Below are 15,227 nucleotides of genomic sequence, written 5' to 3'. Positions count from 1 at the left end.
TCTTGTGTTGGGAGCCTAGGTCTTGGTCACTGGCTTTGTGTGCTGGGGCCTCTTATGTTGGCAATTGGAGGCTGTAGGGTTCTGGCAGCTTACCTCATGTTGGGCTGGAATCAGCAAGGCTGGAACTTTCAGGCAATTCTAGGTTGCCTGCTTTTCCTTTCCTTTAGCTTTCTTCAGCTCCTTTTAGATGGGTGCTGCAGGGTGTTTACCTGCCTGGGGCCCCTTGCAATGCCGCCTCCCTTGTTTCTGCTAATGCACTGGGAGATTCCTTTGCGGTAGAGTACCAAGGCACCTGGTGGTTTTCTGAGCTGGTTTCCAGCAGTTCCTCTGCCCTCACTGAGGCACTCAGAGGTTCAGGTGTTGGTGTTTGCCTGCTCTACCACCTGGGCTTCAGGATCTCTTCCTGGTTGACAGTTGGAGGCTGCAGGGTTCTGACAGCTTACCTGGTGTTGGGTTGGAATCAGGGACTATAGGAAGACTCTAGGTTACTTTCTTCAGCTCCTTTCAGATGAATGCTGCAGGGTGCTTATCTGCCTGGGGCCCTTTGTAGTGCTGCTTCCCTTATTTTTGCTGGGGCACTGGAAGACCACCACTGTTCCCTGTGTTTCTTCTAGTTCAGCTGTTCCAGAGTTTTTGGTTTTTTTTTTTTTTTCCTGGGGTGATATTTTTTTCTGGGTTTTCAGAGGTTGATAGGCGAAGGTGAGAGCAACTACCCTTTTACTCCACCATCTTGGCTCCCGCAAGCCCAAAGCAATTTAATAATGCCTTTTATAACACTATCACCCAACAAGGTCCCATCTTCAAACTGCAGAGCAGCCAGTCTTAAGAGCTCCGAGGACACAAATAAGGAAGTAGCTAACTGGAAGACACATCTTGTTCAGACAAGATAGAGATCCTCTAGCTCCCAGGTGTCAAACAGAAAGAGATCCTGAATCCTTGTTGGCCATGTATAGTCTTAGAAAACCACCAATTTAGATGTATCTATGTTATATTGTACTTTTTGTTTATTTTGTTAAACATTTCCCAATTACATTTTAATCTTGTTCTGGCCTACTCTGGGAGTTTTGCAGGAGCTTGTAGCCTATGGGCAGCAAATTTGACATCTCTGTTCTGGTATCCAGAGTAGGAAGTTGTTGTTGTTTTTTTTTTTAGTGCATTAGAAACTCAGCTCAACAAATCTGAGTTTTAAGAACTTGAGATTGTTCACTGTCCCCACACAGACTTTGCTTCTGTATTCCAGAGAGATAATGAACCAAATGAATAATATATTACACTTCTAGCTGATTACCTAATACTATGTTTTCATAAACAAAAAGAGATCATTCTCAGGATCATCTTCCTAAGAGCTATCCATTCTCTGAAACAACCCAGCTGGGACTGTGTTTTCTATACTCCCTTCCCCAAACAATTGGGGTTCCCCTCTTCCACAGTCTCCAAAGTGATGAGTTGCTAATGAGGTCATGGGACCTGTGTTGGAACATCTTGATTTTTTTTTAAATTCAGATCAGGTCAATTCCACCTTGGCATCTGGGCCTTCAACCAATGGACTTCCACTGATCTCAGCTTCTGGCATTTGTTCAGAAGCAAAAGGGAAATCTCTGGTGTATCAAAAATGCGGTTCATCTGAAATATTGCAGGTAACTGCTATGCACTGCACAAGGAAACAATTAAGTAGCCACTTTGGATTCTGGAAGAGGTGTATTTTGCTTAGCAATCAGACATTCTATCAATACTATTATTCCAATTTGTCAGAATAGCTTACAATGCCCTTTTCTTTTTTGGGGGGGAAACTCTTTTTTACAGGTGCCCTATAATAATAAAAGGATGATAAGCTATAGGACACTGGAAAAACAGCCTGTGCATTTTCTATTATTAATACTATATCACAAATAGACCTATTTTTAAGTTTTGCTTTTCCTCAACAGAGGTGAAGTCATTACCTTCCATGAAGTATGTACTGATCTTTTCAAAGTATTGATAATGAAATGTGCTTTCATTCTAGCAAACCCAGTCCTTCAAATAAATCTCCATTCCAAGTAATACAACCCATCCACAAGATAGCTGGCTGTGTACTCAAGGTAGATTGTCTCCAGCCAGACTGAACTTATCCACCAGAAGAATAAGACCTTATACAATGGCCGCATACATATCATGTTCTAACACTTGAGTAGTCAGCTTCTTAGAATTTCTTAACTAACATTTCAGCTCTCTATTCCTTCTAGCCTGCTGGGGAGACAGCTGTTGATCATCCTCAAGACTCTGACTTCCAAAGTCTTGCTTAACTACCAGCTAATGAAAATTGATATATGTGCCATATTCTAGCAGAAAGGCTTCAGTACAATATTATTAACCCCTGGGTAACAGAGCTAACTGATTTCCTAATGAGAGTCTATGCATTCTAAGATCACTGTGCTGGTGATGACTGCAAATCGGTTTCAATCTTTTCAATTAGGGTAGCATAAACATTCTCTAAGTAAGTGCTCCATGTATCATCCATTCAGGTTGAAAAGAGCTGAATGTGCCAAATATCAATAGAAACTTTATGTGATGGGCTTGCCCGTTTGCAAGCTATGTTAAGAACCAGATTTGTGTGTCTACTTGCATTTCAATCAAGATAATCTTCCATGTTTAATTCTACAAAAATGCTCCAATAAAATGCTGACATCTTAACAATGAAATGAGGCCATTTTTTTCCCTTTGTTACCCAAATGCCAGAAGGGATTTGTCTGATCTTCAGGCTTCCTGAAGCAATATAGAGTTATCAGAGTGGTCCTATAGAATGGCATTTATATAGCAAGTGCTTCAACAATTTACCAAATAATTTTATTTACATGGTCTTATGTAAGCCTCGCAACAACCTTGTGAGGTAGTAAAAAAGACAAGAGAAGTCTTTAATAAAAAGCATATCCAAAGAAAAGAAAAGAAACGACATTTCAAACAAATGTGACACATTAAAGCTGATATTGAAATCTTGAAGTTTTCTTTAAAAGCTCAATATTTTAAGGAGATGTCTGTCTCTCAGAGTAAAGAACACAGCAGAAGATGCCCAGCGGCTGTCTTTTTCCTTTGCCACAGATGCATTTACAAGGAACATCAGCTAAGCCACTGGGAGAAAAAAGGTGCGTCACGGAACCCCAAAGATGGCAGGCTAGAAACCTTTTTCAGACCTCATAAATTCCCAACCTCTCCAAAGAGGAATTATATATCAGATACAGAACGAGTACAGCTAAATTCACAGGACAAAGAGAATCCAGAAAAGTAAAATCTTTATGAATTAACACTGCAAAATGCTAGTCTTTGAAGTGCTCACTAAGCACTCTTGCTCACACCAGCCTCCCGGTCTCCTGGTAATGATACACAACCAACCAACCCCTAGGATTATGTCTGGCCTATATTGGGATCCTCTCTTCCAACAGAAATTTTGATGGAACTTCTCAGCCACTACTAACACCCTACTCCCATGCCTCAACAAGTGGCAAACATCTATTTCATTCAGCTACATGAGGAAAATGGGATAAGAGGGGAGAGAATGAAATTTGCTGCCTTCTATCCAAGAATGCCCCTAGGTTTGGGACCCTGTACCCCACAAGACTGCAGAGAATTAATCCAGAACACCCTCCCCATTCTCTCCAAGCCCTGGAGGGGGAAAGTAGTAGATGCTCATTCAACCTAGCCAAAGAAGGAGAGGAAGAGAGAGAACAGGGTTACACTGGAATGAAACCCAGGGTTCCCTGTCCTATCTAACAGACTACTCAGGACAGGGAACCAGGCCAGTATACCCTGAATGCTCCAGCAAGGGAGGAATCAGAAACAGCTATGATGCCCAACTGCAGAGTTGTGCCTACCAGCAAAGTAGAAGGAATCAGAAAGAGTAGCACCAAAATATTTACAGCAATTCCTTTTGTAGTAGCAAATGAAAGGAAACAAAATAGACGTATAAACTGTGGTACCTATATGTAATGGCATTCCATTCCATTCCATTCTATTTTCCAAGGCTTTTTTCCCCTCATGTAATTTACTGTGTTGCAAGAAATTATGAAATGAAAGAATCCATGGGAAGATATATTAATTGAATCAAAATGAGGTAAGCAAAACAAGTAAAACAATACATACAATGATTACAACTAGGTAAATGGAAAAAAAAAAAACCAACAAAACAATCACGATTGAATACTGAGAAATCATAATGACCAAGCTTAGAACCTAAGGAAGAGATAGAAGATATCTCCCCATGATTCTTTGCAGAGGTAAGGACTACGTATGGGTGCCAATCACTCACTGCGCATGCTAGATTTTTGATACACTGGTTAGTTTTGCTGAACTTTTTACCCTTCTGTTTTCTTCCTACTTATGAGGGATGCCTTGCTGGAATGAGGTAAGAGGAATATAGTGGGAAATGTAAGTGATGTGAAAACAAAAGCTAAGAATAAAATTTTAAATACCAAAAATGTGTTTAAATTTTCACAAAGTAGACAACAGAAGCTTAAAAACTGAGTTTTGCAAGTTTCTAAAAAGCTCGCTGATGTACATTTTGGATTGTGATGATAGTATGTTAACCAAAATTATCTTATCAAGAAGAATTTGGGGGAAAAAACGCTTTACTTCTTTCCTAGCTCTTTCTATTCTCTTGCACATTCCACATGTCTGGTTTTATTTCCCAAGTACATAAGATGCCAAATAAGATTTGGAAACAACATAATAGAACACAGTCTAAATAAGCTGGGGATAGTATAACAAATACCCCCTAGAAACACAAACGGAATTTTGTTTTCCTCTGAAATATCCACATCCTTTCAGTTAGGAAACTGTGAAAAGGCATTTCATAGCCATCATGCCCAATGGGGACAGCCCTTTCCACATTTGGTTGCAAAAGAATATTAAGGCACTTTTTAGAGTAGATTCTGGAAACTCCACTTAGCCAGAAGACACTCCTTTCAACCCAATGACTTCCTCAATGCAAATAGAAAAGTGTTATTACCCCGTCATCTTAAAAAAAAAAAAGTCTCATGAAAGGAGTTTCCAGATTGTTGCTTCAAGTCCAACTTCACCTTGGTAGTCATACATCACTATTAATAGGACTACCGGCAATCAGAACATTTCTACTTCCTCTTCCTCCTTTGGTACTTAATCTTAGGCAAGTGGAAGAATCAAGTGATGTTCTTGCATGCCCTCAAACCCAAATGAGCCTTTGCCAAAGAAAGCATTTATTGATGGTATCCTTTGAAGCCTAGCATGCTGTATTAGCACATACACTCAATGAGAAAAAAAAATCTCTAGATATTACTGCAGAACTGCAGACTATCAATGTACCATCATTCCAAGTTTCCATCTCAAAGGCTGCCAACAATTGTTCTGTTTAGCAATCTAGGACTTTGACCAAGAGCTTAGGATATAAATCCCCAAAACCCAACATAACAAAGTTCCTCTATTAGGAAACTTGTGTTGGTCAGAGAGAGAAACTGGAAAGTCGTCATGCACTCAAATTATCCAAGAAGAGATCCCAACAAGAGGCCAACAGTGACTATTTAGTAAGCTGACTTTATGAAAGAAAAAGGAAATGAGGCTGGACCCTGAGTGAAAATATTTGAATTTGAAAAAGTCCACAAAACAGTCACACATTCTCGAAGTGCCTACTGTATGCACAACATTGTGCTAGTCTCTGTGGGAGTAGTATAAAGAGTAAATAAATCCCTATTGTCAAAGTCACAACACTTAAAAATAACTAACACAAAATCATAGCATCCTAGGATGAAGAGCAGAAGGCATCCCTAAAAAAAAATTCATCTAGTACAAAATCATTTGCCACACAAGGAAACTGAGGCCAATGATAGCCCGGTAAATAGGATGGCTGGGATCCAAACAGGTCCTCTAAGTCTGGTGCTCTTTCCCATTACAGCCTCGAAACTATACTGTAACATAGTACCTCAATACATAAGAGAAGTACAAACCAAATACCTTTCAGGGTCTTAGGAGTGCAAGTTTTACTAACCCAAGGGAAGGAATCAAGGAAGACTATGCAGAGGAAGACTGCATTTCAAATTTGTCTTAATAGAGGAAAGGGATGTTAATAGACAGAAAGTAAAGCTATCTTGGGGTACAGGCAATGATGTGAGCAAGCAAAGCACAGTAGGACTAAATACAAGGAACGGCAAGTAGTCACTTTGCATGACAAATACCACATGTTTATTAGTAGTACGAGGTTAAAAAAAAAAGCTGTGTGGTAACAAGGTATAGAGCCTTGAATGCCAGGAAAAAGCTATTTATTACAAGTCCATATGAGGAATAGCTTTTACTAGAACCTGTGAGAGACAGTAAAAGAGAGGTCAGTGAACAAGATATAACAAAGATTTAAAAAGACAGTATTTTCTATTAGATGGGGAGTAGGGATAGAGGAGGAGAAAGGGAAAAGTTAAACACTAAGGTTTCAAATACCGCAGACTGAATGGTTTGATGCCACTAAGAGAAATAAGGAAGTCAGAAAGGAGAGCAGGTTTAAGCCCAAAATCCTGGGGGCAGGGAAGAGAAAGGGGAAAATTGAAATAGAGATCTGTTTGTTAACAAATGTAAAAGTCTATCTTTTCCTTTCAGGTTGAAGTTTCCATCTGAACTCAGAGCCTTTACAGATCTTACCAAACATTATTATGAATACTGAGCAGCTAGATGGCACAGTGGATAGTGGACTTGAAGTCAGGAAAACTTGAGTTCAAATTTAGCCTCTGACATTTACTACCTGTGTGACTCTAGGAAAGTCACTTAAGCTCTCTCCATCTTGATTTCCTCAACTCTAAATGGGGATAAGTAATAGCAACTACCTCCCAGGGTTGTTGTGAGGATAAAATGAGATAATACTTATACAGTGCTCTGCAAAATTTAAAGTGCTAGTTAAACGCTAGCTATTATTACTATTGTTAACTATCATCATTGTTGGTGAACTATACCCATAACCACACGAGCAAGATGACTCAAAGAGGTCTGTTCACATGGAAGGATTTGCTTCTTAATGTATTCTTTGTTTTTAATTCATGGGTTTTAGTTTTCCAAAAATAATTCTCCATTTATAATTAAAAACTAACTTATATAGCACTTGTTATAACTCACAATATTCTTTCCTTATAAACACCTTTTTTAAATGGCAAATGACCTAGAAACTCAGAAAGGAAAAGAAAATAAGTACCATGTTCATAGGGAAAGAATGCTTACGAAAGAATGATAAAGCCTTTATTAAGCACTTACTAGGTATCCCACATTGTGCTAAGCAATGCAGATACAAAGTAATCAAGATAGTCCCTGGTCTCAAGGAGCTTACATTCTAACAGGGTGAGACAGATAAAGGGGAGCTACAAGGTGGAGTGGGGGCACACACATTATAGTGCAGTTTAGAAATATCTGAGAAGTGACATGCAGGACTGGCTCCAGGAAAGATTAGGCAACAGTTCACCTATCAGAGGCCAGGGGTGGAGAGATGGTTTCCAGAATCTATTGGGAGGGGGATGAAGAAGATAAGGTGAATAGTTAGAGTGTAGGGGGTTATGGCTTGCAAATACCTGGTAAGTGATGTGGAAGCCTATTTCCAGGCAAGATATGGCAAAAAGGTTACCTATCAGAGCCTAAGATTCACTGGGAGGGTGATGGGGAGGGGAAAAAAGGGTGGCCAGAGGGCATGGAAATGGCTGGTTAAGTGACTTGTCTTCTTGGTCACTATTTCCTTCTGCCAGGTCTCCAAGGATATAAGTAATCTGTCATGATTTCCCCTGGATTCTTTTGGAACCTTTCCCTTTCTTGCTAATTTTAAAGAATCAAAACCTAAATGCTTGCAAAATGAGTATTGCTTTCGGCACAGATTTCTTCTGAGAGCATTTGGTCAGGTCCACTTGATCTTCCCAACTTAATCCCTTGTCTGCCCAGTTTTCCTCCACATGACACATACTATTTTTAAGACACACGGGTGACAAGCCACCCCTTGGGCATCTTCCCTGCTTCAAATAATAGATGATTATTATGTAGGAGATTTTGAGTGTTTGGAAAAAGACAGCTGAAACAGTCATAGCTTATAAGTTTTGACACTGCTTATGTCTGTAATAACTCTGACCTAGATCTAGGGGAAAAGGACCAGGTCACATTCTTAAACTCACAGAACATTAGAATTTGAAAGCAGGGTAGTGATAAGCCCTCTCATTTTATAGATGAGCAAACTGATACCCAGGGGGTTAAGCGATCCTCCTCAACACTACCAATTAATGACCACTGAGATCACCTAATTGTCCAAATGCAGCATTCTTCCTACTATATCACCGTGCCTTGCTTGGTTATTAAAAAAAAAATTTTATTTGCTCCTGGCATTCAAGAAAAAGATCCTGTCCAGGAGTAGAAAGTATGAAAATATGGTTTTGTGTACATTTATTTGCTAGACTTGGAGTCAGGAAGGCCCAAGTTCAAATCTAGCCCTAGACACTTATTAGTTGTGTGACCCTTGGCAATTTATTTCCACCTCTGTCTGCCCGGGTTTCGTCTTCCATAAAATGAGGATAATAAAACACCTACCTACCTCCTAGGGCGGTGGTGAGGATTGAGTGAGTTAATAATATTTGTAAAGTTACCTTGCAAACCTTAGAGCACTAAAGAAACACTAGCTAATAAATAAAATATGTTATTACTATTGTTATTATTTATTATGATCATGGCCTTCATGCTTAAACCTTAACAACTGTTATATTCTTGTCTTCAGCAAATTTCTAGGTAAAGATAGTAAATAGCATACCTATCACACAGACATAAAAGTGAGTATATAATTATTGTAATTTTTCTGGAATAAATACAGAATGTCATTAAAATCTAGATTCACACATGGACCTTGTGCAGACATCACAATTCAACCTACTTCTAATAAGAAGCTTTGGTGATACGATGGAACTTGTTTTTAGAGAAAAAATAAGATTGTGTTCAATATAAAAAAGCCCATGAGGGAAGGTAACAATAATGAAGAAAAAGACAACTATTACAACAATAAAAATTCCTCTTTTTGACAAGGTATATAACAACAATATAATATTTAACACCATAACCTTAACCTACCTTTCCAACCTTATTGTCCACGACTGCCCTTCACACACTCTCAGAGTCAGGCCAAAGTGGTCTTCTTGCTCATGTTTCTCATACACATCACTCCATTTCCCTTCTCTTTGACTTCGGACTAGATTTTCAACATGCCTGGAATGCATTTCCTTCTCACGTCTGCCTCTTGGAATCTACTGCTTCTTTCAACATTCACATGAAGGATCATTTTCTGTATACAGCCTTTTCTGATTCCCCTTCCTCCCCCTCTTGCTCTCCACCCCAAGCTCCTAGTATTCCATCTCCCAAAATTACCATGTATTTGTATTGCATATTTTTATGTTATTCTTATGTACATGTTATCCAACTCATTAGAATGCAAGTTCTTTCAAAGCAGAGACTGTTTCATTTTTGTCTTTGTATTCGCAGTACTTGGTATATAGGAGGCACTTAATAAAGTTTTGTTGACTTGATTGGGTTTCTCTCAAAAACATGAAATAATATCACCAAAGATTCTTATTAGTGAATAGGTTTGATTTTGACTTACACACAAGACCCATTGTGTAACTTGGGATTAGAATAGCACTTTGCATTCATTCCAAGAAAACTTACAATTCTTTGCAAACAGAAAAGAAATGAAGACTGGTCCAGACGACTATAGCCTCATGTTTACTCAAAACAAATAAAAGATTCACTAATTGACTTCTTTCTTTCATGTTTTTTACACTCCTTTTATGCCAAGGCTATTTTAATATAATTGCAAAAGAAGAAAAGGGATCACTATGTAGAACAAAGATTCTTGGTTAAAATTAAATTCGATCTCTGGTAACTATTAACAGACCTCTATCGTTTGTCTCATAGCAGATGTCAGCACTTTTCAAAGAGCAAAAATTGACTGATGAACAAAACCTTATAAGACAAGACAAGTCACTTAACCTTTTTAGGGTTCAGGTTCCTTGCCTGTAAAATGATGAGGTTTAAATGACCTCCAAGGTCTTACAGCCCTAAAATCTAAGGCTCTAGAACTCTTCAATTGAGTTATTTCAAGGGTGTGGTAAGAAGCAAGGGAAAGGAGAACAGGTTCAAATTTAAGGATTGGTGTTAGTGGAAACATTTCAACCAGATTCCTTCACAGTGACATTCCTTTGTGTATCAGCAGAGCAAATTCCTGGAAGGAAGGCTGGTCTAGACTCTATAGACCAGTTGTCATCATTAAATCAAACACTTTGTAAGGTTATTCAGCTTATCTGTATGAGATGGGAAATTCTCAGGGGATTCTGGGGGAGGGGAGAAGCATTATTAAAAAAAAAAAAGACAAACAAAACAAGAATCTTCAGTTTCCCTGCATTTTGAAATACCCAAGAGATTTAATATTCTAAGTTAATCACTTCTGCAAAAAAATTCCCATTGCACATCTAGCAAGTTTATTAGTTATTGCCAGGAAGACAGCATTTGGGAAAAAATGATTTTTTTCCCCTCCTTTCCTCTCACACATTTTTCTCAGCCACTAACTTCATTTACCTATTTCATTCTTTGGGCCTAGAGGCATCTTGCCCGTCTAGGCAATTTGTGAAACTGTCACCAAAAATAGAAGAGAAAAAAAAAAAAAAAAGAGGGCAAAACACAAAAGTGGCCTGATAATGGGGGGGGGGGATCCCTGACTCTCCCATACTTTTCATCTCAGACATAAAACCTGCTGGACGTCCTCACATGTACATTGGTACTGTTGCAGTTGCAAGTGCTACACATGTTTATAGAAACCCAAGGGCATGGTAATTTCTGGGTTTAAAATTATAGCTGCGGCCAGTTGTTTACTAGATTCAAAAACTCTGATGCATTCCTCAAAAAGGGATGGGCTGTATTAGTTGCTTTGCTTCTTTTCCTTCAACAGGCTACTAGAGACAGAATCCTAACCCCTTCGTTAAAGGTGATTCTTACTCAAGAGGCTTTGATCATTGGAAAGTGAGGAAAACACAGAAAGCAACTATCCCAATGTATAGCAACACCACAAGAATGCAAAACTTGACTGGGCTGTCAAATCCCTGCTTATAATTTCAACCCCTCCCCTCCACCAGTTCCATCAAATTGGGAGAAGCTTATGAAAAAATAGATCACAATGGAAACTAACTGAATAAATGAAGGCTGAGTTCAGAATATGGCCATTTTTGTCTCCTGTTCCTTATTAATTTAAATGCAGATCACTGAATGAGCGCTTTTCTTAAAGAGCATTTGAATCCTCTAAATACTTTATGGAATGTGCATATATCCTCTGATTTGTGGTATATATTTGATAATTTCTTATGTCAGCCAGTGAAATTAATTCTAAATGAATTTTTAAAACCTTCAATTAACAAATTGTGATGTTTTCTCTAAATGCCTTCATATAATTCCCATTATCTCTATCTCTGTCAACACTAATTTCACTTTTTATCACACTCTCTGTGAGGTATAGTCCAAATATTATCCTCACTTTGCAAAAACAGTCTCTGACTGATTTAGTGATTTATTAGGTATTCCAGCCAGGTATTCTGAACCCAAGATGAATCTTCACAATAAAAGTTTCTTGTCATGGAGCACAGCTGAAGGTCAGGAAAACGCTTTCCCATATGTGAGAGGGGCAATATTTATCAGGATCTTCATCATATGGGCTAGGTTACTTTTTCCTCTTATAATCAAGGGGACTGTCCCTGAGATTGGAATGGTGCAGTGCGCTAAGGCTCTAGAGCCTGAAACAGCATCCCTATTCACCTAGGGGCATAAAATATACTAGCCTAAGATAAATCGGTGGTGAAGGACCCACTTCTGTTCAAGTCATTACACACAGCTGGTGAGGCACTTTTCTACAAGGAAAAGGGAGTAGCCACAGCTACTAGAAACAGTGCCATAGCCTCACTGAGAATCTTTTCTATGCTATGGTTAATTCGACAATCATGTCTCTAAAAGACAGCTGGTTCTTTTCCTCCATCTAAAACAGCTCAGGTTTACCCAAGTTCTCATTCCAGTTCTCTTGTAATAGCAAGTCACTTAACTTTTCTGGGCCTCTGCTTACTCATTAGTAAAACCCAAACTTGGGACCCTCAGGTCCAGTCCTACTTTTCTTTGTTTTTTTCAGTACTCCCTGGATCTCTCACAAGAGTAAATGTAATTGGGGCAGCTAGGTGGCGCAGTGGATAGAGAGCTCTGGCTCTGGAGTCAGGAGTACCCGAGTTCAAATCCAGCCTCAGACACATAACACTTACTAGCTGTGTGACCTTGGGCAAGTCACTTAACCCCATTGCCTAGCGCCCCAACCCCCACCAAAAAGAGTAAATGTAATTAACACTGAACAAGTTGTGGTATATAACTGTGATGGAATACTACTGTGCTATTAGAAATGATGAGCTCGATGATCTTAGAAAAACATGGATAGACTCACATGAAATCATGAAAAGAGAAATGAGCAGAACCAAGAGAATGCAATACTAAACAACTTTGATCGACTAAGTCATTTTGACTATTGTAAATACTTATATTAACTAAAAGGACCTATGAAAGAAAACACTATCTTCATCCAGAGAAAGAACTGACAAATAGAAGTATAGATTTTAAACACACACACACACACACACACACACACACACACACACACACACACCACATTTAATGGCAGCCATCTCTTGGGTGGGGGGGTGGGGAAGGGAGGAAGAAAAAAGGGGGAAAAGTTACATAACTTATTTACATATTTACGTAAGTTACATATTTAAAAAGAATAGCAGGTTGTACATAATGGATTTGCAGTTTCATTTGCAATCATCTTTTTTTCTATTCTACTGTGCTATGGAAATGCTTATTTTGTTTCTTAAGTTCAGAATAAAATAAAATGACTGAATGAAAAAACACTTAAGGTACTAAGTGTATTGTATGTTTTATCATTGTATCATCTTGTTCTATCTTAAAATTTATGTCATATAAAAGTTCTTCTTATGTTTTCTGTTCATTGACCTACTAGAACTTAATACTAAATTGGGCAAATTAATAAATGTTTAACTCCTGCTAGGTAGACAAAAACAAAAACAATGTTTGCCCTCATAGATTAGTAAATATAGGGCTATCTGAGGAAAGAAAGAACATTAACACAATAAGAAGCGGGGAGCGGGGATGAGGGAAAACTTCATAGAAAAGGTAACACTAAAGGCTGAACCAGACAAGTTTCGGGGGAATCTAGGAATGATAATACCTAGATTTAAGAAGTGTGAATTCTAGGCATGAGAAGATATCCTACATGAAAGCACAATGTAGGCATAATTACAGTAGAATGCCTACACAATTCAATGGAGTGATTTGGCTAGAATTAAAAGTACAGGATGTATAAAGCATGTGAAACATAGCCCTAATCCGTCTTTCCGGACTGATTAGGGAAGGCTTGAAATGCAATGAGGAGCTTGAATTTTATCCTACAGGCAATAATAGGGGAACACTGAGAATTTTTTCAGCAGAAGACTGACTTCATCATTAGATACCACTCAAGATTTTAGCAGCTATATGGAAAGGAGTTTGAAGAGGGAAGAGCCTGGAAACAGGAAAACCAATTAGGAAGTTACTGCAATAGCCCAGGACAGAGGTGAGGAGTTCCTGAACTAGGCAGCAACTAAGGTAGTAGAGATAAGGGGATGGATATCAGTAATATTGGGATCAGCCAAACTTGGTAACTGGGGGTAGAGGAGGGAAAGAAAATACGATAAGTGGGACAGAGAAAAATCAGGGCTGATTCAGAGGTAATAAGATAATTGAGTTTGAGATCTCTACAGATATATCCATTATTTTAATCTAGTACTTTTTTATTTTCTCTCTCTCCCTCTATGTTTAGTTATAATTGCTTTAGTTCTGGCTTTATATAATGGAATATTATTCATGTAGGATGCCATAAGTATGTCCACTGAAATGAGAAAGCTCATTGGCCCTACTGGGAAAAAAAAAATAAACCTAAACGCGTACATCTAAATCTCACTAGAATGTGGGCTACAAACTTTTGTATTTCTTCTCTTATAGTCTGTCTCATTTATAGAGATCCAGTCTCTATGATGATGGCAGTTTTATATTCCACATCAGACTATAGACAAGGTAGTTATAGTGACCTATTTTAAAATTAACCTATGAAAAAACATCCACAGGGAGAGAAATTTTGGACAGGCCTTGGAAAAAGAGTTCAGTTCTCTCTCCCTCTCTTTTCTTTTTTTTACCTTACTTCAGGATGTGTTGAGGTTTTTGCCCTATTTGATATGTTTGCTCAATTTATTGTTTTGCTGACAGTTACTAAATTTGTAATAAAAATTTAAGTTAAACTAAATCTTTTCCTTATGGCCCTAAAACTAGGATCATAAAATACATCAAAAGCCATAAAGAGGCAATTCTGGGTACAGAGGAGAAAAACAAAGCCTTTGCTATAGGTGTATGCTATTTTTGTAGGGTCATGGATTTAGGAAAAGAAGGGACCTTCAAGATCAGCTAATTCAATCTTCTTCTTTTGCACATGATTGGATAACTAATTCCCAGTGAAGTTAAGCAACTTGTCCAAAATCACACAGCTAAAGCAGCAAAGTCGGGATTTAAACTGAAGTCTTCTGTCTCAAAATCCTATACTCTCTGATATCACCTTATAATTCTGAATGTAGCAAATGGCAAATGTAAAATGAGACAGTTGAATTGAATACCCTTAAAGGTCACTTCCAGTTCTACATTTATGAATGTATGTTCCCATTGAATCCTATGTTTAAATTCAAATGATGACATCAACCATTAGAAGATGATTTTTTCCCCCAAAATAACCTAAATCTATGTTGTTTGTCAATTATTTGACTCATTCAATTCTCAGTCCTGTTACACTGTAACATGAATCACAGGGTTCAAGGATACCTGTTCAGCCACAAAAATACCAAAGTCCAGGAGTCTTCACTACCTTTAAGTGAATTTGTTTCAATACTTACATTTTACCTACCCATAATCCACACTCTTGTAGTCTTATATTTTCAAAGAAGCCATTGCCAATTTGCTTCTGGGTTCAACTCCAGCAATTTTGAGGCTTACCTGTACTGTGAGGTTTGTTGTTTGGGGGGGGGGGGGTTTAAGAAACTTTTTTTGCCTGCTAATCATAGAAACAAATTAGCCATTTTCTCCAAACCACTTCAAATCTCCACCTT

At 38.3% G+C, this 15,227-nt stretch overlaps 1 protein-coding gene across 1 annotated transcript in view; it reads right to left on the bottom strand.

The window, feature by feature from the left end:
* The window catches only part of DAAM1 (dishevelled associated activator of morphogenesis 1), a 207,742-nt gene that overhangs the window by 134,554 nt on the left and 57,961 nt on the right, over positions 1 to 15,227 (bottom strand).

Source organism: Phascolarctos cinereus, unplaced genomic scaffold (assembly GCF_003287225.1).
Source record: "Phascolarctos cinereus isolate Bilbo 61053 unplaced genomic scaffold, phaCin_HiC Scaffold_3;HRSCAF=262, whole genome shotgun sequence".
Taxonomy (NCBI): domain Eukaryota; kingdom Metazoa; phylum Chordata; class Mammalia; order Diprotodontia; family Phascolarctidae; genus Phascolarctos; species Phascolarctos cinereus.
The sequence above is the reverse complement of the archived record's forward strand: the minus strand, read 5'-3'. Positions and strand labels throughout refer to the sequence as shown.